This window comes from Herpailurus yagouaroundi, unplaced genomic scaffold (assembly GCF_014898765.1).
Source record: "Herpailurus yagouaroundi ecotype Mexico unplaced genomic scaffold, PumYag 187, whole genome shotgun sequence".
Classification (NCBI taxonomy): domain Eukaryota; kingdom Metazoa; phylum Chordata; class Mammalia; order Carnivora; family Felidae; genus Herpailurus; species Herpailurus yagouaroundi.
In genome coordinates, this window is record NW_024412418.1 from 33,075,856 (window position 1) to 33,100,417 (window position 24,562).

The 24,562-nt window shown below is 43.5% G+C and overlaps 1 protein-coding gene across 13 annotated transcripts in view; it reads left to right on the forward strand.

The window, feature by feature from the left end:
* The window catches only part of PLEKHA7 (pleckstrin homology domain containing A7), a 220,096-nt gene that overhangs the window by 103,318 nt on the left and 92,216 nt on the right, over positions 1-24,562 (forward strand). Inside the window, exon 1 of one of the 13 annotated variants that reach the window (XM_040495716.1) lies at positions 10,628-10,825. The exons of the other annotated variants lie outside the window; for them this stretch is intronic. The gene's annotated coding sequence lies outside the window, so the exon portion shown is untranslated. Of the gene's footprint in view, positions 1-10,627; positions 10,826-24,562 lie in introns of those variants that run through there. 13 annotated transcript variants of the gene reach the window in all.

Here is a 24,562-nt window from a genome sequence, read left to right on the forward strand (position 1 = left end):
GAAGAGTGATGTACAGCTGGATAATCTGGATGGGTTTTTCGGTTCTGTATGTGAGGTTGCCCTCTACCCAGGCCTGAGAGGATGGAACAATGACTCCCTTCCTCCCCAATGATGCCATGCAGCTGCATATAATGTAGTTGGATTTTCCAGAGCTCTGTCTGTAGGTGAGATTTCCCGCAGGTCTAAAGAAAACAGGCCTATGACACCTCCCACCCGCAATTAGATATCTGTGCTATAACCTTTCACTTAGAGTGGTGTTGTGACAGAGGGTAAAGAATTTGCCATCAGAGAAGCTGGTGCAAGTCTTCACTCCACTTCCTGGCTAGCCATGTGAACCTGGACAAGAACGTAACCTCTCAGAGCCTTAGTCTCTTCTGTAAAATGTAAAATGATAACAATGACAGTAACTATCTTTCCAGGCCACTGTGTCTCACGAGATGATGCTTTGTCAGCTGTAAGTGCTGTATAAGCTGTAAATTCTAATTCATAATGCTTATATTGTATACTAGGCTGTGTGCTGTAGAGTCAGAGCAACTGACAGGCAGAGTAAGAACAATCAGAATAAGATGGTAAATGTGTGATCCCAATATTGTGATCCAATGTGCACCCAGCAGGCACTTAACTCTGCCTGGTGTCAGGGAGGGCTTTTAGGAGGAGATGACCCTTGTGCTAACTTGAAGGAAAGATAGAAGTTAGCCAGAAAGAGAGACAGCCTTCAAGAAAAGGGAATGGTGTTCGCAAAGACACAGAGGCACCACTGGAACCTAGGTATCCTCAAGAGAGAGTGGTAAACCATGAGGCAGGAAACAGGAGCGTGATGCTTGCCTTTGTCCAGAAGGTGAGGAGAGCCATTGGATAATTTTGAGACAAGGAGTGACATAACTTGTAGGTTTAGAGATATGTGTGGAGGATTGTTGAAAGTTAGTAAGGAATAGGTGGGTGAGTACAGAGAATGATGACCTTAGAGGCTGCTGTAGTTATCTCAGTGAGAGTGCTACAGGGATGGAGAAGATGCACTAGTTGGTGATATGGAAGTAGAGTTGACTAATCTCTGACAGGGAATGAGGGAAAGAGGTAGGATAATTTCTGGCATTTCTAAATAGTGACCCTATTGGCATTTGGAGAGGGACAGATTTTCATTATGCAGGACACTGCTATTTAGCAGCCTGGGTCCCCTCCCCACTAAATGTCACATAATTATTGTCACAACAAAAATGTTGCTGCCATTTTTCCAAATGGCCCTGGTTAAAAACCACAAAGGTGGTGGTTTACCACCATGGGTATGGTAGGAAGGGCTCCATTTTGAAATATGTGGATTTAATGGTATCCATTGTTGTACAGCTGGATAATCTGGATGGGTTTTTCGGTTCTGTATGTGAGGTTCTATATGTGAGGGGACATCTTGGTAGAGGTGTCCTGTAAGCAGTCGGAGGTAGGGATCCAAGGCTCAAGAGAGTGGACAGCACTGGAGATAAAGCTTCAGGAGTCATACCGATGGCAGTGAATGAGATTTCCCAGGGAAGATAGCATAAGAAGGGGGAGGTGGGTGGCAGAACCTTGGGAACCATCATGTATCTTGCTTGATCTTGTGAGCTGGAGGGGGAGTGAGTATTCCAGGACCCATAGGGAAGGGGACACTGAAGTTCAGTGAGAGCAAATGACTTTTCCTAGTTTCTCTTTTAATCAGTTTTGGCACAGTCAGTGTCCAGATGAGGCTGAGGAGAAGTGGATTTTGCCCCTTCAGTTGAGGGCTCTTTTAATGTCTTACTTTATAGCCAATTGGACCAAGCGTCTCAATGACTGGGCTGTTCGTATCCCTGTCTCACCTTGGGTTTAGAAGTCTTTGTGTCTTAGTAAGGAGCCTTCTCAAGATTTGCTTTTTTCCCTGCAATGGCGAATTTTTCCTTGGCATCCTCTGTTTCTTGGTTCACTGATTAATAAGACACTTGAGGAATTGCAGGGAGGCCTTTAACATGCATTAGATACCATCACTAGCAGAGAAAGTGATTCACTGAGCTCTCTCTCCGCTGTCTGCATCTCTCCCCGCCGACAGAGTTTGATGTTGGGAAATTGAGTCTGGACCCGGAAAAGCACAGTATAAACCTGTGATTCAGCCAGTGGACATGCAGCTATGGCCCAAGTAGGGGGTGCTGGGGAGAGGTGGATGGTGAGGATGCTTCTACTCCCATGTCATTCACGTTACCCTCCTCACAGGTAGGAGTCATTCTGGGTTAAAGATCACTACAAGCAAGTTCTGGGCTCTGACTTCCAGGCTTTCCACCAGTTTCCATATTTTCAGCCAAAGTGTTGGGACTTCTGGACAGGGATGTAGAGGGCTGGTGGTTTATTTTTCAGAGATTCTAATAAGAATGACTTCTTCTATTAAGCCCTTATCCAGTAGCAAAGTTTTCTTCTTGCCATGGAAAAGAGCCGATTTTGCTGTTCGTCTTCATGGGAAATGGTCTACCCTTTGACTCACCTCTGCAGTTAAAGACCTACGCTTGAAACTTGGCTCTGTCCCTACTTAGCTGTGTCATGTTGCACAAACCCCTTAAGTTTTCTGATCTGTAAAATGGAGATAATAGTACCCACCTCCTAGGATTATACTGAAGAATGAGATCATGCCTGCAGAGTGCCTAGAATATAATATGCTCAAGGAAGTTACAGTTTGGGTTGTCTCTTTGATGTGGTTCTTTGTCCGCCACTTCTCCTTGCTGCACGTATTTTTGGCTCTCTGCAGAAATCTGGCACTCCAGTGCAGTGGCCCACTATTTAGGGATGTAGAGAGCTAGTAGGTTTTCTTTAGGGAGAAGAGACTTCTCCAAGACCAGCTACCCTTATTGTTTGTCTCCTTGATACCAGGAGCCTTGTAGAAGGTCTTCCACAAAGCTGTGGGGCTGCAACTGGAGCCCAGCTCTGGCTCCAAACCCACACTCTCCTACTGTCTCCCCTCTCTTAGTCCTGCTTTACCCCCTGCCCTAAAAAGTCAAAAAGAAATAACTAGAATAAAACCAGAAAAATCTGTCAGGATATTCCATCTGGGTTCAGTGGTTCACTGGAACCACTGAAACTGGTTTCAGTTTGTTCCCTGGAAAGTCCGGGTACTCTGGGTCCTGTGGGTCAGGCGCCTTCTTCCTGCTGTGTTTCTTGACCTGAGGCTCCCTTCCTGAATGGGCATCACTAGGAAATTAAGAAGGAAACTGGTTTGGGTGGGGGGTTTCCGAAATCATCCCATTTCGTCCTTTTCTAGAAGTGACATAGGCAGAGAGAGCCCCTCCCTGACCGGATGTCTGGAGTCCTTCTCCTTCCCTCTACCCCCTGCACTGTGGGTGGAATGGTCCCCCTGTGTAGGGTCATGGAGGGATGGAGGGATGCTGTGTGTTTGGGCCTCCAGAGCCCCTTTGGTCCGTTAACACCACTGCTAACAGACCCTTAAAGGGGCAGGAGTGGCCAAGTGAGAAAGCAGCCCTGGAGGCTGGAAGGGTGCCCTAACCAGGACAGCTACACGAGGCTCCTCCCACTGGAATGTGGCTGGACTACTTTACCTCTCACAACCCACCAACAGCTTTATCTTTTCCAAACAAAGATCCTGTGCTTTAATTCCTCATGGACATCCCCTGGGCTCTGGGCACAGCTAGCCCTCAGATCTGTGTGCTGATACTTTACAGCACACCCCTGGTTGATGGAGTAAAGTACTAAGTGTCCAGATTTATGTGGGTCATTCTGTGCTGCGCACCTGTGAGTGAGCTCGTATGGATGACTTTGTGCCTGTTTTTGGTTTCCTCCTTTCGTTACTGCCCTGACCTGAAGGTAGCATGGGAAAAGTTGCTAGCTGGGTCCATTACCAGAGAATTACCACTTCCCTGTCACCACTTGCTCAGCCTTACCAGTGTGGAGGTGACAAGGAAAAAGGGAATCTAGTAGAGCAGCACCTAGGGCTCTCTGTGTTAATCACCTCCTAGCTTTACCCATTTTACAGATGAGGTGACTGCCAACCACACAGAGTCTGGTACAGAGTCATGTTTCTTTGTTTTCCCACCAAAATATCTCCTAATGCTTAGGATCTCTTCATCTTACCCATATACTTCAGATTTCACATAATTGCTAAATGGAATGTTTCATGGGTTTATAGATTCGTAGAGCAGGGAAGGAGCATAAGGCCATCTTGGCAGATTACAGACCTGGGGTTTGTGCTCTTTCTTTAGCAACATCATGCCAGATGGTTTTTGGCCTAGGCTTGAGAACTTCCACCAACAGGAGGCAGCCAGTCAGTCTGATGTTCAGAAGCCACTCTGACTTTGACATCGTTAGACACATAATTCCTAGAAAAATATGCTTCCCAGTGATTCCACCCACTGATCCTTGTTTTAACATGTTGACCCTCAGGGGACAAACCAAACTACTCTCTTATGATAGCTCTTCAGAGATGATGACAACAGTCCTGTGCCCTGAATCTTCACAGACCATAAAACTCCTGCTCCTTCAGTGATGTGGCTTTGACCCATTATGCCCTTCACAGTTCTGGCTTGTCTCTCCTGGACAAGCTCCAGCTTTTCACTCTGGCCTGTATGTGTGGTTACCAGAAGTGAACCCAATATTCGGGTGGGATCTGATCAGTTCAAGCTAGAACATTTTTACCCCTCTTATTTTGGACTCTGTACTGTTGAGTCCCAAGGTCCTAGTAGTTTTGTGACAGCTTTCCACATTCTCGACTAGTTGGGTTTGTAGTAGATCAAAGCCACTAAACTAACACAGATTCTGTATTGTTTCCTAGGGCAACCATAACAAGTTAGAGCATCAACAGTATTGGTTGGAAGCTCTGAGGGAGCATTTGTTCCCTGCTTCTCTCTTTGCTTCTGGTGGCTGCTGAGAATTCTTGGCATTCTTTGGCTTATAGATGCTTCGCTCCAATCTTTGCCTCTGTCTCCACATGGCGTCTCCCACCCCTCCCTGTGTGTGTTCTATATGCCACTTGAATCCAGACCAACAGCTCTGAATTTCTGTGTAAGATCTTTTTACGAGATACAAGGATTCCCAGCAAATGTATTTTTCATGTTTGTTAGTAGATGTTAGTCACTGAAAAGATGGATTTTGTGTAAGGCCTGAAATTAATTTTAAAACAATGTATGATGCTTTTTCATAATTCTTATTGCCTTGTTTTCAGGAAGCTAGTGTTAATTTACAATAAGTAATAACTATGACCTTGAGCAATTCCCTGACCTCCTCAGACCTCAGTTTGCTCATTTGTAAAACAAAGAGATTGGGTGAGGCAAGCTCTGTGTCATTTTTAGCACTAAAACTCAATACTGTGATTTCTGGAAAGCAAGGGTTACCCTTTGTGATAAAAGGTTTCAACCTGGCTTAATAAACTGAAATTTTACAGCTCTTGACTAAGCAGGCAGATTATGATTCATGAATCTGAAAATCTGAAAAACTCTACCCTTTTGTTCACCTTTGACAGGATACAAAGACTAAGTTATTTATTACATGTTTCCACTCTCTTCTTGATTACTCACATAGTATAATATGGGATTGGCATGTATTTGGCTCTCAAATATTTGTTACATGAATGAATGAATATCCTTATGTCACATACCATTAGAGGGAGCAAGTAAGGCAGTATCATTCTGGTCTCATCTAGTAAGTGTGGGCTTGAGCTCATGACCCTGAGATTAAGAGTTGCATGTTCTACTGACCGAGCCAGCCAGGCACCCCCTGAATGTTATTTTTAAAAGACGGTGGCAATGTTTCAAAGTTGCTTTTTGGAGCAGTTTCCTTATCTGTGATATGGGTGACTATTGAGGTCTGGACTCCAGGGCTTATGCTCTAAACACCACAGCAGAATGTGCATTTTTCAGGTTGAAAGAGATCTGTGACCTTGTCCCAGGCATCACTTGGTCAGATGCTTTTCTGTTGCAGGAGCCCCACCTACTATCATTGGCCCTGTGGGTCTCCATAAGCAGTTGTGGCCACTGGTACCTCTCTTCCTTTGGATTCTTTAGGGACCTTTATTGACAGTGCCTCTTTGGGTTTTTCACTCTGTGGAAAAAAATAGTCTGTTGGCTATCTTGGGTCTTACTTTTTTCAGGAGACCCTACAGGGAAGGCTAAGGGCAAGTTCACTTGCCATTATTGTTAGGAAGAATCTTCTTCTAAAACCTTTTTCTTTTCTTTTCTTTTTAATGTGAGAGGGACATTTTGTGGCCTCTGTTTGCCATCTTCTTTCAGTTCTCACTCTTATGCAAGCAATCTTCATTCTTTAAAACAGGTCTCTTGGGGGCGCCTGGGTGGCTCAGTCAGTTGAGTGTCTGACTTCGGCTCAGGTCATGATCTCGCGGTCTGTGAGTTCGAGCCCTGCGTCGGGCTCTGTGCTGACAGCTCAGAGCCTGGAGCCTGTTTCAGATTCTGTGTCTCCCTCTCTCTCTGTGCCCCTCCCCTGCTCATGCTCATGCTCATGCTCTGTCTCTCTCTCTCTCTCTCTCTCTCTCTCTCACTCTCTCTCTCTCTGTCAAAAAAAATAAACATAAAAAAAATTAAAAAATAAATAAATAAAACATGTCTCCTTCCTCAAAGGAAGAGCTTTTCTAGAATCAGTGGTGGTGGTCCAAAATAGCACAAAAACTCGATGTTTGTAGTGGATAACAAAAAAGTTGATTATGTTTATGCTCTCCAATTTGTTTTTGGAATACTCAGCCTATTCTGTTTATCTTTGATTTTCTCCATTTTGGTTGAAATATGGGTACAAAGAAATTGCTGTCCTGTAGGTAAATTAGAAATATAGGTGTGGGGCTCCTGAGTGGCTCAGTCGGTTGAGCGTCTGACTCTGGCTTAGGTCATGATTTCACAGTTCCTGAATTTGAGCCCTGCATTGGGCTTTGCACTGATAATGCAGAGCCTGTTTTGGATTCTCTCTCTCCCTCTCTCTCTGCCACTCCCCTGCTTATGCTCTCTCTCTCAAAAATAAATAAACATTAAAAAAAAAAAGAAATACAGGTGTGATGATAAATAGTGCTAGATGTACAGTCTCAACATTGAGAAGCAGTAGGGAGTGGTAGGGACTGCACTGAACTAGAAGAGCCATTCCACTTCTCATGGTGGCCCATTGTTGCCACAGTTTTGGTTTTTCCAAAGCAAGCTAGATTTTTATATGAAGTGTTCATATTTTTTAATGCCTTTTAAAAACTTTATTTATTTATTCTGAGGGACAGAGAGGGAGAATCCCAATCAGGTTCTGCACTTACAGAGCAGAGCCCAACGCAGGGCTCAATCCCATGACTGGGAGATCATGACCTGAGCTGAAACTAAGAGTTGAACACTTAGCCAACTGTGCCAACCAGGCACCCTGAAATGTTCCTACTTTTAAACTTTGACTCAATTTAAATAATCTGTAGTGGCTCAAATAAAATTAATTTTGGAGACAAATGGGTTTGCAGGTCATCAATTTGAAACCTCTAATACATGTTTGGGACAAACTGACATATGGATGGGCTCCTAGGTCATCTCCGTCTATAGGTTGGGCTGGGCTGGTCTGGTCTCATGCAGGGTCCTAGGGAAGCTATGGAATAATACATACAACTTTATGTATGTAATTTTTTTCTAAAAAGACGTGTATGTAAAATTTTAAATGCATTTAAAAGTTTCAGAAAGGCAAAAAAACCAAACGATACTCAAGAAACTAGTCAAGGTATTGCTCCTGAGATTGACACAGAATTGGAGGGAAGAAAGGGAACTTCTGCTTTTTTATATTTGTTTGTTTATTTATTTATTTATTTATTTATTAAAAACATTTTTTTAATGTTTATTTTTGAGAGAGAGGCAGAGAGATCAGGGGAGGGGCAGAGGGAGTGGGAGACACAGAATCCGAAGCAGGCTCCAGGCTCCAAACTGTCAGCACGAGCCTGATGCAGGGCTCAAACTCACGAACCACGAGATCATGACCTAAACCGAAGTCAAATACTGAACCGACTGAGCCACCCAGGTGTCCTGAACTTCTGCTTTTTTCAGCCTTCTATAACACAGTAATTTTTGGAAGGTAAAATGGGGAGAGTCATTGGGATGTACAATTGCTTCATAAAGACTGTGAGCCTTCAGTGCTGACAGTGTTGAGGAAGGAAAGAAGTAGCATGGTTCAGAGTGATCAGGAAGGACTGCTGGAAGAAGAAGGGGCCTTGATGGTTGGGCAGAATCCACTAGGGAAGACAACAACAGCAGCCAAAGCCCAAGGGTAGCCCAAGGGGACTGGGGAACAGTTGCATCTGGCAGAAGCCAAACTAGAGAGAAGTGGTAAGAGGTAAGGAGGCTTTCGAAGTGAGGAGGGTGGTGTCTAGCAGGAGATAATGGAATGTTTGCTGTGCTCCAGCATGATCCATCTGGCAACAAGGACAAGGGAGTCTGTAGGCAGGGCCATAGGGTAGGAGTCTCTCATGAGGCCTCTTCTGTCTCCCAGGCAGCTGCCAATGGTCCCTTCTAGGGTGTTCCCTGGCGAACGGAGGCTATATCTATATACCTGATGAATAAGCTCATGGCACTTCCTGTTCCTCCACTCCCAAGAGTGTGGACTTTGGAAACTTGCCCATCTCTGCTGCTGCTTGATGTGGTTCCTCTACCTCTGAAGCCAGCATGTCTCTCCAGACATTTTGGAGATTCTGTGGAGCCACTGGCCATTGATTAAAATGTAGCTGCTGAGAAGAGGCCCATACTTTGGAGTCAGGTAGTTCAGGACTTGAATTCTGACCTTGCCAGTTACTGGTTATGTGGCCGTGGGATGGCACTTGATCCCTTTGAGCTTCAATATCTTCTGTGCAAAATGGGGATAAAGTGATTTACCTTCTAGGGTTGTTGTACTTGGCAGCTCAATACCTAGCAAATAGATGTGCCTTCCTTTACTTTTATATTATGGTACCCAGTCTGATCTGTAGTTATAGATTTGTATTATTTACATTTAATATATAAAATATATACTTTTTGTATCTATTTATAACTATATCGGTCTATTCTGTTGGGTTGTAAGCTCCTACTCAGTGGGGGTAATTATGTTCTAATCATTGTTTTACCTCAAAGCACTCAGAGTGCTAAGAACATAGTAGGTCTAAATAAATGCTGGATAAGTGGAGTCTGTGTTCTTTAACCTACTCCAGTCTTTACAGCAATTGACTTGTGATCGATCAGGATGTGTTTGTAGGCTAGGGCATATCTCCCATGTAGTTAAAACAAGTTTTGTCAGGCCAAATGCCCTTGTTAGGATGATGTATCAGGATGGCTTGTGAGTCATTTATTATTTCATTCCACTGTGGCACATCTATAGTTTGTGGGCCTTGATGTTCATATAATTTAGAAGGTCTTCTTTTAAAATATTTAAAACTTCAGGGCTTCCTGGGTGGTTCAGTCAGTTGAGTGCCTGACTCTAGATTTCGGCTCAGGTTCATTGAGACTGAGCCCCACGTGGGGCTCCCCACTTCAGTGTGGGATTCTCTTTCTCCCTCTCTCTTTCTCTGCCTCTCCCCTGCTTGTGGCTCTCTCTCTCAAAATACATATTAAAAAATGATTAAAATATATGAAGTTTCAGAAGGCATGTAAACACACTGCTAGGGCCTTTTCCATGGCCTTAGAAGGGACTTGTGGAAGTGAGGGGTGCTAATGCTTGAGCTTCATTAGTTTCAAGGAAACCATCTCTTCATTTAAAGGTTCATAGAACACTCACTGTAGGCAATAGTAGGAATTATGAAGGATAAGGAGATTTCTAAAAAGGAAAAAATGGTGGTAATGATTACAGGTTTTAGTAAAAATGTAGACATCCAAGTAGACTCAGAAGAAAATCTCCTGTATGTATTTGATATATATTCAATATATATCGAGCACCTGCTGTGTGCTAGGCACTATGTAGTCATTGGAACATAGCTATGAAAACAGTCCTTGTCCCATGGGGCTTATATTTCATGTGGTCACCTGCATCATAACTTGTAGACCTACTTAGGCTGCAGTGAATAGCCAGTCTTGATCTGAGGCTATGGCACTAAAGCCACAGGCAGTAAAAGCACTTTAATGCCCTAGTTTCCCTTTCTGACTTTTCTCCATTCTCCTCTCCAAGCCTCTTCCGAGAGGGAGAGCCACATGGTTAAATCTGTGCTCAGAGGAGTTCAGCCATCCCAAGCTGTGATGAAAGAATCCTAGACTGTTACCAGGGGGAATGGGTATGATGGCTTGTAACCACTCAGCCCCTTCCCTGCCCTGACCATGGGATATAGTGATAAGGAAGCCATCATTTCTCCACCAAAGGTTCTGTGTTGGGGCTGATTTTAGCCCAAAAAGGTAGCAGATCAAAACTGAGTGAGCAATTCATTCAGACTCCAAAACTCCTGTGTGGAGGTGTTTCTTATGTCCTGCTTCTAGAGGAGCAGCCAACCCCACAGTATCCAAGAAGGACAGAAGAATCAGGAGACATGAAGTGCCTGCCTCCCTGTTTACCCCCAGCCGGTGCTCCGCTTGGCCAAAGCGGGGTGGTGACTCAGAGCTGGAACAGTGTTCCTGTGTTGTTGCCAGATACTGCGTGGGGGCTGGGGAGGAAGGAGAATGAATGAGTAGGAGCAAGTGGCTGCTGGATTTGTAACACCTTGGGAAGCAGCTGCTCCAGAACTGAAATTGAGAGTAGGCGGGCTGTGAGCCTCCGCCTCACCTCTGCAGGCAGCTGGGCCCTCCTTCCCTGTCTGACCGAAACCTGGGTTTTCATAAGGCTGAGGCTGGGGAAGAAGACACAATCCTTCTGAACATGGAGCTCAAGGAGAGAGTGAATGTCTCTGCCACCTTTCCCGGCGAGATTGGGAGAGCAGGTTAGTCCTGTACGGATTCCACAGGGACTCAATTCACTGCGGTGTTTTCTGATTCATGGAAGTCCAGTAATGACTGAAAGGGAGTTTTTGATGGCTTGGTTGGGAGTGCCTGCAGTTAAAAAGAAACCCCCAAAACCAAACAGTTCAATTTAATTGAGAATTAATAGGACAGAAGTACCATTAAGTACACCTCCTTGATGTCATTACAAAGGATTTTCTATTGGCAAGTCAGATTGGGGAGGATAGCTGTTCTGCCTCGTTCTTTTGTGTTTCAATTCTGTGTAGTATTGTTTCAGTTCAGTCTGTTGTCTCGGGCAGTAGTCAGAGATGAACCTCAGCATCTTAGGATGTTACAGTTGGAAGATCTCTATAATATCACCTCGTTCATCCTTCTCATTTTACACTTGAACCCGACATACTGAAGAATATTAAACAGAAGCATAGAGCTGGGTGTTCTCTGAGGTCAAAAATGTTTCCGGTGAAGTTTTAAAACTTCTGTCAGTGTGTCCCTGACTCAGTGCAGCTTGCTGGGGAGGTGGTTTTTCTTGGGCTGTGCTTTCTGAACCTTGGGACTTGACCCCAGTGAGGGACAGAAGTGGGGCTGAAGGCAGGCGCCTACTGATCTTAAAGTACTTTGCCTGGCAGGCAAGTTCTTTAAATAGAAGTTTAAACTGGAGGCCGGGTAGTGTGCCTTAATTCGAAAGGAAGAAGATGTGTTCTGGAGCCGCTGTCCTATGGCAGGCTAATAATGCTGGAGTTTGCAACATGGAAAAAGGCAAAACAACTCTATTAGTGTGGAGTTTTAGAGCTAGCAAATGAAAACTACAACAGAAACTAAACAGTGAGTGCTGCAGGCCAGGTCCATTATCAGTACTCTTCACAACAGTCTTGCAGAGTTGGAATTGTCTTCTCTTTTTTTGCGGATAAGGAAACCGACACTCAGAAAGGTCACTAACTCATTCAAGGTTGTGCCCTGCCAAGTGTGCAGAGGAGCTGGGATTTGAACCACAGTCTGGAATGACTGAACAGCAGCCTGGGGTTCATGCTTGGCAGGCCCCATGTGGCCTCTGCAGATGCAGAGTCTGTCCTCATTGGACAGATGAGGAAACCAAGACCTAGAGAGGCTGAGTGCTTGCTGGGGGGTGTGGAACTGTTTGGTAGTAACAAAGCTGGTACCTCAGCTTCTATTACGTTGCTTCTTTGCCAAATTTCTTTAAAAATAGAGCAGGAGGCTATCTGGGTTTGATTTCCTCATTCTGTCAGGAGTTTGGCTTTAATATTTTTATGGTTATTGATGTCCTGTGAAGTCAAAATTAAAACTCCCTATTAACCAAGTAGCAACCCTAAGTACAGGGGCCCCATGTGGGAGCTCAGGAAGAAGGCAGGTCTTCAGCATGGGCTACTGGGTCAGAAGAGGTAATTTATGGAATGAGTTGACCACTGAGTGGATCTGAGAACATCTGGAGAGTCTAATGAAATACAGAGCATTTCAAATCATGCTGGAAGACTTCAGTCTGTTAAATCCAGAGTTTGGAAACGATAGGTCTTTTTGCAAGATACGTGAGCTTTGAGTTTGCTCGGTTGTTTTGTGACTCCTTTTATGCCCAACTCTGTCTGTGCCAGGCTCTGCTCCTTTAGCACTTTTGGATGGGGAGAGCAGGTACTGACTGCTCTTTCAGGTGGTAGGTCTGGTGTTTATCTGGATTTCAGTGTCTGTGCTGAGTTGGGTATGTGAATAAAAGTCAGGTATGGACATTGTGGGAGTGGGGAAGGCTGTTGCTTGGTCGCCATGCTCCCCAGAGCTGGTGAAGTCTATCAGCCTGGCTGTAGGGGTTTTTATCAGGGCCTGCAGACCCCTATCTCCCCCACTCTCTCTGGGAGAGCCATGATGGGTTGGGCTGCTGCAATCAGAAAATGAGGTGGGTTTTGCACAGCCTCTCCCTGAAAGTACTGTGTTTGTGCTGAGGCTATTGAGATAAAGGAGTTCAAGTGCCTGCTCCATGGGTATTACTGTTCTGTGCTGCAAGAGATACACAAGAAATAAGTGAATGATGGCTCCCAGCCCTCCAGGAACTTAGGATCTCACTGGGGGTAGGGGGAGAGGGAGGAGAACAAATACACATGAAGTAAGTAGAGAGCAATATAAGAGATAGCATATAATCAGTCACCAAATTGTAGGTTTCACACCAAATACTCTCCCAGTTCACAAAAGGGAGATACAGGTGATGTTTGTATTATCCTCCTGTGCGTTTTTAATCACTCAGTAATTTCCTCTCGGGTGTTTGCATTCCGTTCTTTGATTCTCTCTGTTGAGTGTATTAACCTCCTTTGCGGGGGTGGGGAGGGGTTGCAAGGGAGGGCTAATTTCTCCAAATTATATTGTAACATGTTGGGAGAGAGCCAAGGATGAAGCGTTCTTGGCATGTTGGTGTCTCATCTTTCTTTCCTCTGTCACTAAGAGCAGAAGCCACTGCCCTCTGATGGCTACTGATCCTTTAGATTCTTGTCTCTTTGTTACTTTCGTCCCGACTTCTGTAGGTTTAGCTGGCCTATTTGGAGGCATGGTTTCACTCTAAGGTAGGAATCTCCTTAGTCATTTCTCATTCATTCATTCAGCAAATATAACAGTGCCAGATGCTGTTATAGGTCAATAAGGGCAGTGAAAAGACAGACAAGGTCCGTGCTCTCCTGGAATACACAAATTAGTCAGGGAGACTGACAGTTGTCAAAACATATAAGTAAAAAAATGACAATAATTAAAATAGGGTGACTTGATATGAAGTGACTGGGAGCATACCCCAGTGGGTGGTTGGGAAGGGCTTTGAGAGAGTGATAATTCTGCCAATGTCTGAATGACAAGGAGGCTGTTAGGAGAGTATGAGGGAAAGAGCTTCCAGGCTGAAAGGATAGCTAATACAAAGGTTGTTAAGTCAGGAAGAGCTTGGTGTTCAAGGAGCAGAAAGGGGGCCAGTGTGGCTGGGGCGGGATGGGGAAGGAGGAGAGAAGACATACGTTGTATAAGATGATGATGCAGCTTGTCAGGGGTCAGGTCACCTAGGGTCAAGCCAAGGTAGAGAGCTTGAATTTTACTCTGTGATGTGGAGCCATTGTAGGGTTTAAAGGAGAAGTGTGACATGATTTAACTTGCATTTGAAAAGACCCATCTGGCTTCCAGTGAGGAGAGTGGGTGGTCCAGAGGCCAGGATGGAAGCAGAAAGAGCAGTTAGGCTGTTGCAGTATCTTATCTAGAGATGATGAGGTGTTGGCTGTAGAGCTGGGGAGAAGTGGGTGCATTCAGAGATGTCTTGTACATTGAGGACATGGGGCTTGTAATGTAGTGTGTGTGCAGGTTAAGGTAGAGCAAGAAATGGAGAGTGACTCCTAGGTTGCTGGATAGTGATGATGCTGTTAATAAAAATAGGGCAGCCTGGAGAAGTACCCGGTTTGCTGGGGTGGGGAGAGGATGCTCATTCTGGTTGTGCCCTGTTAAAATTTGGTTGCCTGTTAGTTGTTGCCATAGTCAAGGCACATGTTCAGGGCCAGCAAAGTTAACTGAGAACCTTCTGTATGCCATTCATTTTGCGAGGCTCTTTCGTATATGTCCCTCATTTATCCTCACAACAACTTTTTGGAAGGATATTATTACTATTCCCTATTTTCAAAAAAAATTTTTTAATGTTTATTTATTTCTGAGACAGAGACAGAGCGTGAGTTGGGGAGGGGCAGAGAGAGAGGGAGACACAGAATCAGAAGCAGGCTCCAGGCTCCGAGCTGTCAGCACAGAGCCTGACGCGGGGCTCGAAATCACAAACCATGAGATCATGACCTGAGCCGAAGTCGGTCACTCAACCGACTGAGCCACCCAGGAGCCCCATTATTCCCTATTTTCAAAGGGAAGAACTCAGGCTCGGAGAGGTGAAGTGGCCTGCTCTGGTTTGAACCCAGATCTTCTGACCCTGGGGCTCAGGGTGGACATTGAAGGAGGCTGGTTAGTGCAGTGTTGATGGCTTTCATTTGGAGAGAAGTTATGTTGGCTCATCAAGGCCTGATTCCCATGATTCTCAAAGAAGGGCCTATCAGAGTAATGCCCATGTGTAACGAGCTGTTGAAAATCTTGACATTTTCAAAATAGTGCAAGCTCTAAAGACCATTTGAATAAGATTCCCAGTCCCCTTAGGAAATGCCACTTTGTACTGAACGAGCACGTGACACTTTGTACTAAACGAGCAATTTTATAAAAGTGTTAAAAGGAACTTAGAAATGTTGAGGGGATGTAAGGATGCTGTTTCAGCCTTTGGTTGCCACCTCTTTACTCTGTGGCCCCAGGAAGAACTGAAGAAGACGAGGAGGCAATTTCTTGTGTTCTTGGAGTTTTGGTTACCAGTTTTAGGACTTAAGTAGGAGCATTATTAGGTTACCGACGGTCCTTGGTTTTCTTGAGACATTGGGACTTAGAACAAAGATACTAAGTGCCTTAACAAGCCTGGAGGCCACGCTGCTTGTGGCATCAGACCTGCAAGGTGATACTCTCATAGTATTGGGGGAGCCACACTGATGAGCCAGAGGGGCCAGAGTGGCAAATGCTGCTAGCATACCAATGAGAAGAGCCTTTGATAGAGTCCCTCCTTAAGCTTTGAGACTGGATACTTTCTCACATTTTAAGGTGTTTCTTCTCTTTATATCTGGGTCAGATCAGAGCCCATGCTGACAGTGCAGATTTGTCCCACACTCAGCGTATCAATCCCACCACTATCAGAAAACCAGATTGATCAGGGTGCTTTGAGCACCAGTCACATAACTCCAGAACTTCCTGCTATGCCAAAAGAAATTGCCATGCTAAGTAGTTGGAACCTTCATATTTAACGGACCAGAGTCTTGTTGCTCACATTATAGTCAAAAACTATATGAATAGAAAATTAATCTTGCGAGAAACTATAGGACCTGTTTACATTTTACTAGTCCTGTCTGTGATTGGAGGCAGGTTCTTCCTTATATTGAGCTCAAATCGTTTTCCAGCTCTCTCTGGTCCTGACTCTGTCCTCTTGTCAAATCTCTCGTGTTTGCTGTTGGACTTCTTTGGGGCCTAGCCCAACTCCTTTCAGGTCCAGGGCTTGTGAAGACGTGCTTATTTATGTGGATGGTTACCTATGGCCTGCCTTCAGGGGGATCATCCTTCCCTGCAACCTTCTGTGCTCCCTGGTCCTCTCCCAGGTGAGACTGGCTGCCATCCAGCTTGGAGGGGCTGTTCCTGGGAGGATGAGCAGGGTCTGAGAATGAAGCCTAGCTTATGTTTTACCTCATTTGCCAAGTTACTTACTTTCTCAGTAGCCTGAAGAGAGATAGAAGCCCTTGAATGGAGGAAAGAGAGTTTTTGTGCTCCCTTGAAACCAGCCTCCTGGCTCCCAGCCGGGCCATCTCCATCACTACGAAAGAGCAAGGTGGCAATTCAGGTTTAAGAACAGGTATTTCAGGGGATTTGTCTGTGCCTGCTAAATGTGTCTTGAGACAGGATGATAGGACATGAGATTCTTCATGGATTTTAGAAAATCAGGAAATGGAGCAGGGTGGGGGCTTTTGGGCTGAGGTTGGGGACAGCAGGTAAAGTCAAGGGACTTTGCAATCTCCAAATGGGTGTAAGGACCCAGCATTGAGCAACCTTTGTTTGGTGAGGGTGAGCCTGGGTCAGCAGAAGGAGACCAGAAGGGTGGTGGTGTGCAGGAACACAGGAGTTGGCTGCCATTGTGGGCAGGTCATCCACCCTTTCTGAGCCTTACTTCCTCACCTGTGGTCTGGTGTGATGAAACACAGCCTGCCTCGCTGGGTATTTGGGAAGATTAAATAACCCGAGTACCTAACACTTCTTTCGCTCAAAAAGTGCTGAACCAGAAGCTCTGCCATTAGCAAGCTGGGCGAGTTTGATCAGAAATAATCATATTTTAAGACCTCAGTATTCAGGAGGTATTACTCTGGTTTATCTCTTTTCTCAGTGTCTGAGCCCCGTTTTTTCCCTTTAATTCAGTGTTCCAATAACAACATATAACCCAGATCCTCAGTTCCCTTATGTGTAGCATGGGAATAAAAATATCTTCCTTGCCCACCTCAGTGGGGGGTGGGAGGGTGAGATATGATGAATATGACCATACTTAAAGCTTTATGGAAATTCAGGAAATGGTAGTGGTGACGCTGTGGTTGATAACTTTTTTTTTTTTGCAAAAAGGGCAGCATCTATATCAGGGAAGAAAGGTTGGGGAACTGCTTCTAGATCTGATCAAATAACAGCTCTATTTTTGTCCACTTTAAAAATCTATCTTTCTTGTAATGTTGGAATGTAAACTTCATCTTAGTGTCTAAACCTTTCAGCTCCAGATTCATTCACCCGAAACTCTGGGCTTATTTAAGCTTACAGGTTGGGTGTGGGGAGCCCAGGAGTTGCTATTAAGGTCATGCAGCATATATGAAGTGGTTGCTGGATGCTGGATGCTGCTCCAGGCATATGGGAGATTCGCTCTTTGTGTGTTTATCAGAGATCCACCTCGAGGACCTTGAAGTAGGACCACACAGGTGCTGTCATTCAGAAATTTGGTCCTGGGCACAACAGAAGGAGGGAAGTGCAGAAGAAGAGGGGGAGGGAATAGCAGTGGATGGTACTGTTTTTCTGATGCTTTGTCTTTAGGGATTTTTGGTCTGCCCATAGACTCCTAAGGGAAAGGGACAGCAGGTTATCATGCAAAGAATATCAAATCTAGAAATCGAAGACTGGGATTTATGTCCCAGTCTTATCACTTATTGATGAAGTTATCTTTTTTTAATTTTTAAATTGAACTTTATTGAGGTATAATTTACATGTAATAAAATGCACCATTGTAATTTTAGAGTTGGATGAGTTTTGATAACTGTGCATTTCATGTTAGCACCATCAAAAACAAAACACAAAACATTTCTGTCACCTCTGAAAGTTTCTTTCTACTCCATTCCACTCAACCCCCACCTTTCACCACTAGTCCCAGACAATCACTGATCTTTCTTCTATACCTGTAATTTAGATTTATCTTCCTGGAGTTTTATAAAAATGAAATTATACAATAGTATTTATTCTTGTTGACCTTCATTTGCTCAGCATAAATTTTTTGGTGGTTCAGCAACAAAGCAGTTCATTTCTTTTCATCCCTTTGTAGCATTACACTGCATGAATAGTTTGCATAGCATGTATTTCTATTTACTTTTTGGTGGACATTTGGGTTGTTTCCAGTTTTTTGCTCTTGCATATAAGGCTGCTATGCATATTGAAGACAAGGCTTTGTGTGGACCTATATTTTCACTTCTCTTAGATACCTCAGAGAAGGTATACAAGTGGGTGTTTATAAGAAAATGTCAAGTTGTTTCCAAAGTATTGGCACCATTTTCTATTCCTGCCATTAATGTATGAGATTTCCAATAGATCCATACCCTTGCTAACAACCTTTTAAAATTTTAGCCACTCAAGTATATGTATAGTGATATCTCATTGTGGTTTTCATTTGTATTTTCTTGATGACTGATAATGTTTGGTCATTTGTGAATCTTCTTTTGTGACGTGTTGAAATGTTTTTTCTATTTTGAAAACCAATAGTCTGTCTTAATATTACTGAGTTGTAGGAAGTCATTCTATATTCTGGATATAAATCCTCTGGTATTTGTATGTATTGAGACTATTTTCTCCCAAGCTGTGCCTTGCCTTTCATATTTTTAATAGGTAAGAGACTATAGATGAGTAAGGTTCCCAAAGTATAAGAGGCCATGAAATAATTTGAATGAAACAGAAAATGTTAAATGTATATATAAAATGAGTAAATTTTGTACGCCAATCATAATTTCGTCCAGTCCAAGGCTATTTCTTTTTTTTTAATTTTATTTTTAATTTTTAAAAATTTACATCCAGGGGCGCCTGGGTGGCGCAGTCGGTTAAGCGTCCGACTTCAGCCAGGTCACGATCTCGCGGTCTGTGAGTTCGAGCCCCGCGTCGGGCTCTGGGCTGATGGCTCAGAGCCTGGAGCCTGTTTCCGATTCTGTGTCTCCCTCTCTCTCTGCCCCTCGCCCGTTCATGCTCTGTCTCTCTCTGTCCCAAAAATAAATAAATGTTGAAAAAAAAAATTTAAAAAAAAAAATTTACATCCAAATTAGCATATAGTGCAACAATGATTTCAGGAGTAGATTCCTTAGTGCCGCTTACCCATTTAGCCCATCCCCCCTTCCACAACCCCTCCAGTAACCCTCAATTTGTTCTCCATATTTATGAATCTCTTCTGTTTTGTCCCCCTCCCTGTTTTTATATTATTTTTGTTTCCCTTCCCTTATGTTCATCTGTTTTGTCTCTTAAAGTCCTCATATGAGTGAAGTCATATAATTTTTGTCTTTCTCTGACTGACCAGTTTCACTTAGCATAATACCCTCCAGTTCCATCCACATAGGTGCAAATGGCAAGATTTCATTCTTTTTGATTGCTGAGTAATACTCCAGTGTGTGTGTGTGTGTGTGTGTGTGTGTGTGTGTGTGTGTGTGTGTGTATACACCACATTTTCTTTATCCATTCATCCATTGATGGACATTTGGGCTCTTTCCAGACTTTGTCTATTGTTGATAGTACTGCTATAAACATGGGGGTGCATGTGTCCCTTCAAAACAGCACACCTGTATCTCGTGGATAAATGCCTAGTAGTGAAATTGCTGGGTCGTAGGGTAGTTCTATTTTTAGTTTTTTGAGGAACCTCCATACTGTTTCCAGAGTGGCTGTACCAGCTTGTATTCCCATTGATGAAGTTAACTTGAACAAGTCACTTAACCTCTCTGAGCCCTTTCCCATTCATAAAATGGGGGTCGATGGTGTTAATAGATAAGAGGTATAAGGAAAGGTTTTGTAGACTGGGGAATCGTTGAAAAGTAATAGTGGATAGTGCTGTTGTTGCTTTATTATTACTCCCATTGTGAACAGAGCATTTTTTTTTCTTCCAGGTGGCAATGAGCCAGGGAATTTAAAATTCCCTGGTGAATGGAAGTGACTCTCTAAAAGAACCTGGATATTTAAAAAAAAGGGGGGGTTATTAAGCCTAACCCTTGAACATGGTGCAAGTGTTTATTTAAGTTTTTTTAATGTTTATTTATTTTTGAGACAGAGACAGAACATGAACAGGGGACAGTCAGAAAGACAGGGAGACACAGAATCGGAAGCAGGCTCCAGGCTCCGAGCTGTCAGCACAGAGCCCGATGTGGGGCTTGAACTCACGGACCGTGAGATCATGACCTGAGCCGAAGTCCGACGCTCAACCGACTGAGCCACTCAGGCGCCCCAAGTTTATTTTTTTAAGTTTATTTATTTAGAGAGAGTGCATGCATGTGAGCGGGGGAGGGGCAGAGAGAGAGGGAGAATCCCAAGGAGGCTCTGCACTGTCACTGTAGAGCCAGAGCCTGATATGGGGCTCAAATTCACCAAACCATGAGATCATGACCTGAGCCGAAATCAAGAGTCGGACAGTTAACTGACTGAGGCACCCCATTTTATTTAAAATTGGTGCAAGGATTTCTGAACCAGGTGTTGCCGGGGCCTGCTTCTCATCCTTCTCGAGATGCTCATGCCTTAATTCTGCTTTTTTGTGAAGATCTGGATGTTTTCTGCCAGAGAGAGTCCTAGGATTCCCAAAGACTTGCTTCAAACCAAGAGCTGGGAATTTGGAAGCTAGAGTGGTTGGGAGGGGTGAAAGTGTGCAGGCAGTAGTACACAATCACAGGGCCAAGGAGCAACCTGTCCTGATGGCTTTGACCGCTTCACATTTGGCTTATTAGAATTCACGAGGCTCTGAACTCAATGCCAGCTTACCCCAGACACCAGAACACAGGACACTCTGGCCGGCCGCCAGGGCAGAGTAAGAAAATCTTTGTAGGTGTAGAGACTTTTCCCCCCTTTTTTTAACCTTTATACTATGCTCATTAAATCTACTAATCTCTGGGTAGCCCCATGCTCAGTTTGGAGATGGGGCTAATACCTTAACACTAATAAACTGAGATGATATATTGACTCTGACAGTGAAAGCATTTTAATCATTTGTATTAGGAGCCTTAAAAAATGACCATGCCCTTTGATTAAGTAATTTTACCTGTGGAACCTTAACCCAAGGAAATAATTTGAATTGCAGGAAAAGCCTGTACTAAAAGATGTATAGTGCACCTAATATGTCCAGCAGTAGAAGAATGTAAATCTTTCTAGAATGTAAGCACCATGGGGGGAAGGGCTTTTTGTTCACTCCATCTCCAGCACTTAAAGCAGTGTCTGGCACACAGATGGCCAATGAACATTTTTTAATGGTTATAGAAGAAAAATTTACATCCATATGATGAAACTATTTTACAGGTTTAACCTATCTGGAAATAGAGCATTCCTATGAAACTTTGTGTGTGTGTGTGTGTGTGTGTGTGTGTGTATTTGTCAAATTGGTTTCCATACAACACCCAGTGCTCATCCCAACAGGTGCCCTCCTCAATGCCCATCACCCACTTTCCCCTCTCCCCCACTCCTCCATCAACCCTCAGCTTGTTCTCAGTATTTTAGAGTCCCTTATGGTTTGCCTCCTTCCCTCTCTGTAACTTTTCCTCCCCTTCCCCTCCCCCCCAGTCTTCTGTTTCTCAGGATGAGTGAGATGAGTTTCACATATGAGTGAAAACATATGGTATCTGTCTTTCTCTGTATGGCGTATTTCACTTAGCATAACACTCTCCAGTTCCATCCATGTTGCTACAGAGGGCCATATTTCATTCTTTCTCATTGCCACGTAATACTCCATTGTGTATATAAACCACAATTTTTTTTTCAATATATGAAGTTTATTGTCAAATTGGTTTCCATACAACACCCAGTGCTCATCCCAAAAGGTGCCCTCCTCAATACCCATCACCCATCCTCCCCTCCCTCCCACCCCCCATCAACCCTCAGTTTGTTCTCAGTTTTTAAGAGTCTCTTATGCTTTGGCTGTCTTCCACTCTAACCTTTTTTTTTTTTTTTTCTCCTTCCCCTCCCCCATGGGTTTCTGTTAAGTTTCTCAGGATCCACATAAGAGTGAAAACATGTGGTATCTGTCTTTCTCTGTATGGCTTATTTCACTTAGCATAACACTCTCCAGTTCCATCCATGTTGCTACAAAGGACCAGATTTCATTCTTTCTCATTGCCACGTAGTACTGCATTGTATATATAAACCACAATTTCTTTACCCATTCATCAGTTGATGGACATTTAGGCTCTTTCCATAATTTGGCTATTGTTGAGAGTGCTGCTATAAACATTGGGGTACAAGTGCCCCTATGCATCAGTACTCCTGTATCCCTTGGGTAAATTCCTAGCAGTGCTACTGCTGGGTCATAGGGTAGGTCTATTTTTGATTTTTTGAGGAACCTCCACACTGTTTTCCAGAGCGGCTGTACCAGTTTGCATTCCCACCAACAGTGCAAGAGGGTTCCCGTTTCTCCACATCCTCTCCAGCATCTATAGTCTCCTGATTTGTTCATTTTGGCCACCCTGACTAGCGTGAGGTGATATCTGAGTGTGGTTTTGGTTTGTATTTCCCTGATGAGGAGCGACGTTGAGCATCTTTTCATGTGCCTGTTGGCCATCAGGATGTCTTCTTTAGAGAAGTGTCTATTCATGTCTTCTGCCCATTTCTTCACTGGGTTATTTGTTTTCCGGGTGTGGAGTTTGGTGAGCTCTTTATAGATTTTGGATACTAGCCCTTTGTCCGATATGTCATTTGCAAATATCTTTTCCCATTCCGTTGGTTGCCTTTTAGTTTTGTTGATTATTTCCTTTGCTGTGCAGAAGCTTTCTATCTTCATGAGGTCCCAATAGTTCATTTTTGCTTTTAATTCCCTTGCCTTTGGGGATGTGTCAAGTAAGAAATTGCTATGGCTGAGGTCAGAGAGGTCTTTTCCTGCTTTCTCCTCTAGGGTTTTGATGGTTTCCTGTCTCACATTCAGGTCCTTTATCCGTTTTGAGCTAATTTTTGTGAATGGTGTAAGAAAGTGGTCTAGTTTCAACCTTCTGCATGTTGCTGTCCAGTTCTCCCAGCACCATTTGTTAAAGAGACTGTCTTTTTCCATTGGATATTCTTTCCTGCTTTGTCAAAGATGAGTTGGCCATACTTTTGTGGGTCTAGTTCTGGGGTTTCTATTCTATTCCATTGGTCTATGTGTCTGTTTTTGTGCCAATACCATACTGTCTTGATGATTACAGCTTTGTAAGGCTAAAGTCTGGGATTGTGATGCCTCCTGCTTTGGTTTTCTTTTTCAATATTACTTTGGCTATTGGGGGTCTTTTGTGGTTCCATGCAAATTTTAGGATTGCTTATTCTAGCTTCAAGAAGAATGCTGGTGCAATTTTGATTGGGATTGCATTGAATGTGTAGATTGGGTTGTATTGACATTTAATAATATTTATTCTCCCAATCCATGAGCATGGAATGTTTTTCCATTTCTTTGTATCTTCTTCAATTTCCTCCTATTAAACTTTTTGTAAGACATAATGGTGTAAAGTAAAGCAGCAACTACTATAAATTATATGGAAAAAAATTTGAGCATTCCCAGATCCCCAAAATAACCTCTTAGGCTTTTCTTTCTTTCTTTCTTTCTTTCTTTCTTTCTTTCTTTCTTTCTTTCTTTCTTTCTTTTTCTTTCTTTCTTTCTTTCTTTTAATGTTTATTTATTCATTTTTGAGAAAGAGAGAAGGAGGGAGGGAGAAAAAACCCAAGAGGGACAGAGAGAAAGAGACAGAATGTGAAGCAGGCTCCAGGCTCTGAGCTGTTAGCACAGAGCCCATCTCTGGGGCTCGAACTCACTCACCACAAAATCATATCTGAGCCAAAGTCGGATGCTTAACTGACTGAGCCACCCAATTTCCCTTTTTAGGCTTTTCTGATCCCTTAGGACACACCTTGTTAATAGATGCACAAAATAAATCGAGATAAAACACAGATGCTCACAGACACAGTTCAGAGCTGTGGCAGTTTCATGCTGAGATGCTGAGTGTAGTTCCCAGATAGGGAGCTTGGTGGTGCCACTCGCTGCTCGGGTGTTTGCTGCCTCTGTGAGGGCTCCTTGCAAAACAAACACTGAATGCTATTTTTGCTTTTCAGCTTTTTTTTTTTTTTGTAAAAACAAAAATTCTTCTCATATTTCTTTCTGTTAGCGAAAACAGGTACAGTGTAGGTCTTTCCTAAGTGAAGTGGTATAACGTGAACTTTCAAAAAGCAGGGGACACCTGGACTCAGCTATTTCAAATGAAGAAGTCTTAAGGACATAGGAAATTTCTATGTTAATAGGATGTGAGCAAAGCAGGATACAGATTTCTAAATACAGCAAACTCATAATTTATTTTGTAATAGAAAAAAACTAGGGAAGGAGAAGATAGCCAGGTTTATCTCTAGGTTGGTGAGATCATGGATGGCATTTTTTTCTTTTTATATTTCTAAAATTTCTAAAAGAACAGTGATGTTTTGATTAGGGAAACTTTTAAAAGTAAATCATATTCTTTGAAAAAGCAGGACGTTGGGTTAGTTTATTCATTGAGCAAACCAGCAGACTCTAGAGCCAGCTCCTCCTCCCTTACAAAGAACCAGGCAGCCTTTGTGAATACACAAAACACCTACACACTTTGGTTGTGACTGTCAGCCTGGTGTGGAAGCTGATCCCTCCTAACTTCAAAAGGGTGGTAGAAACTCTT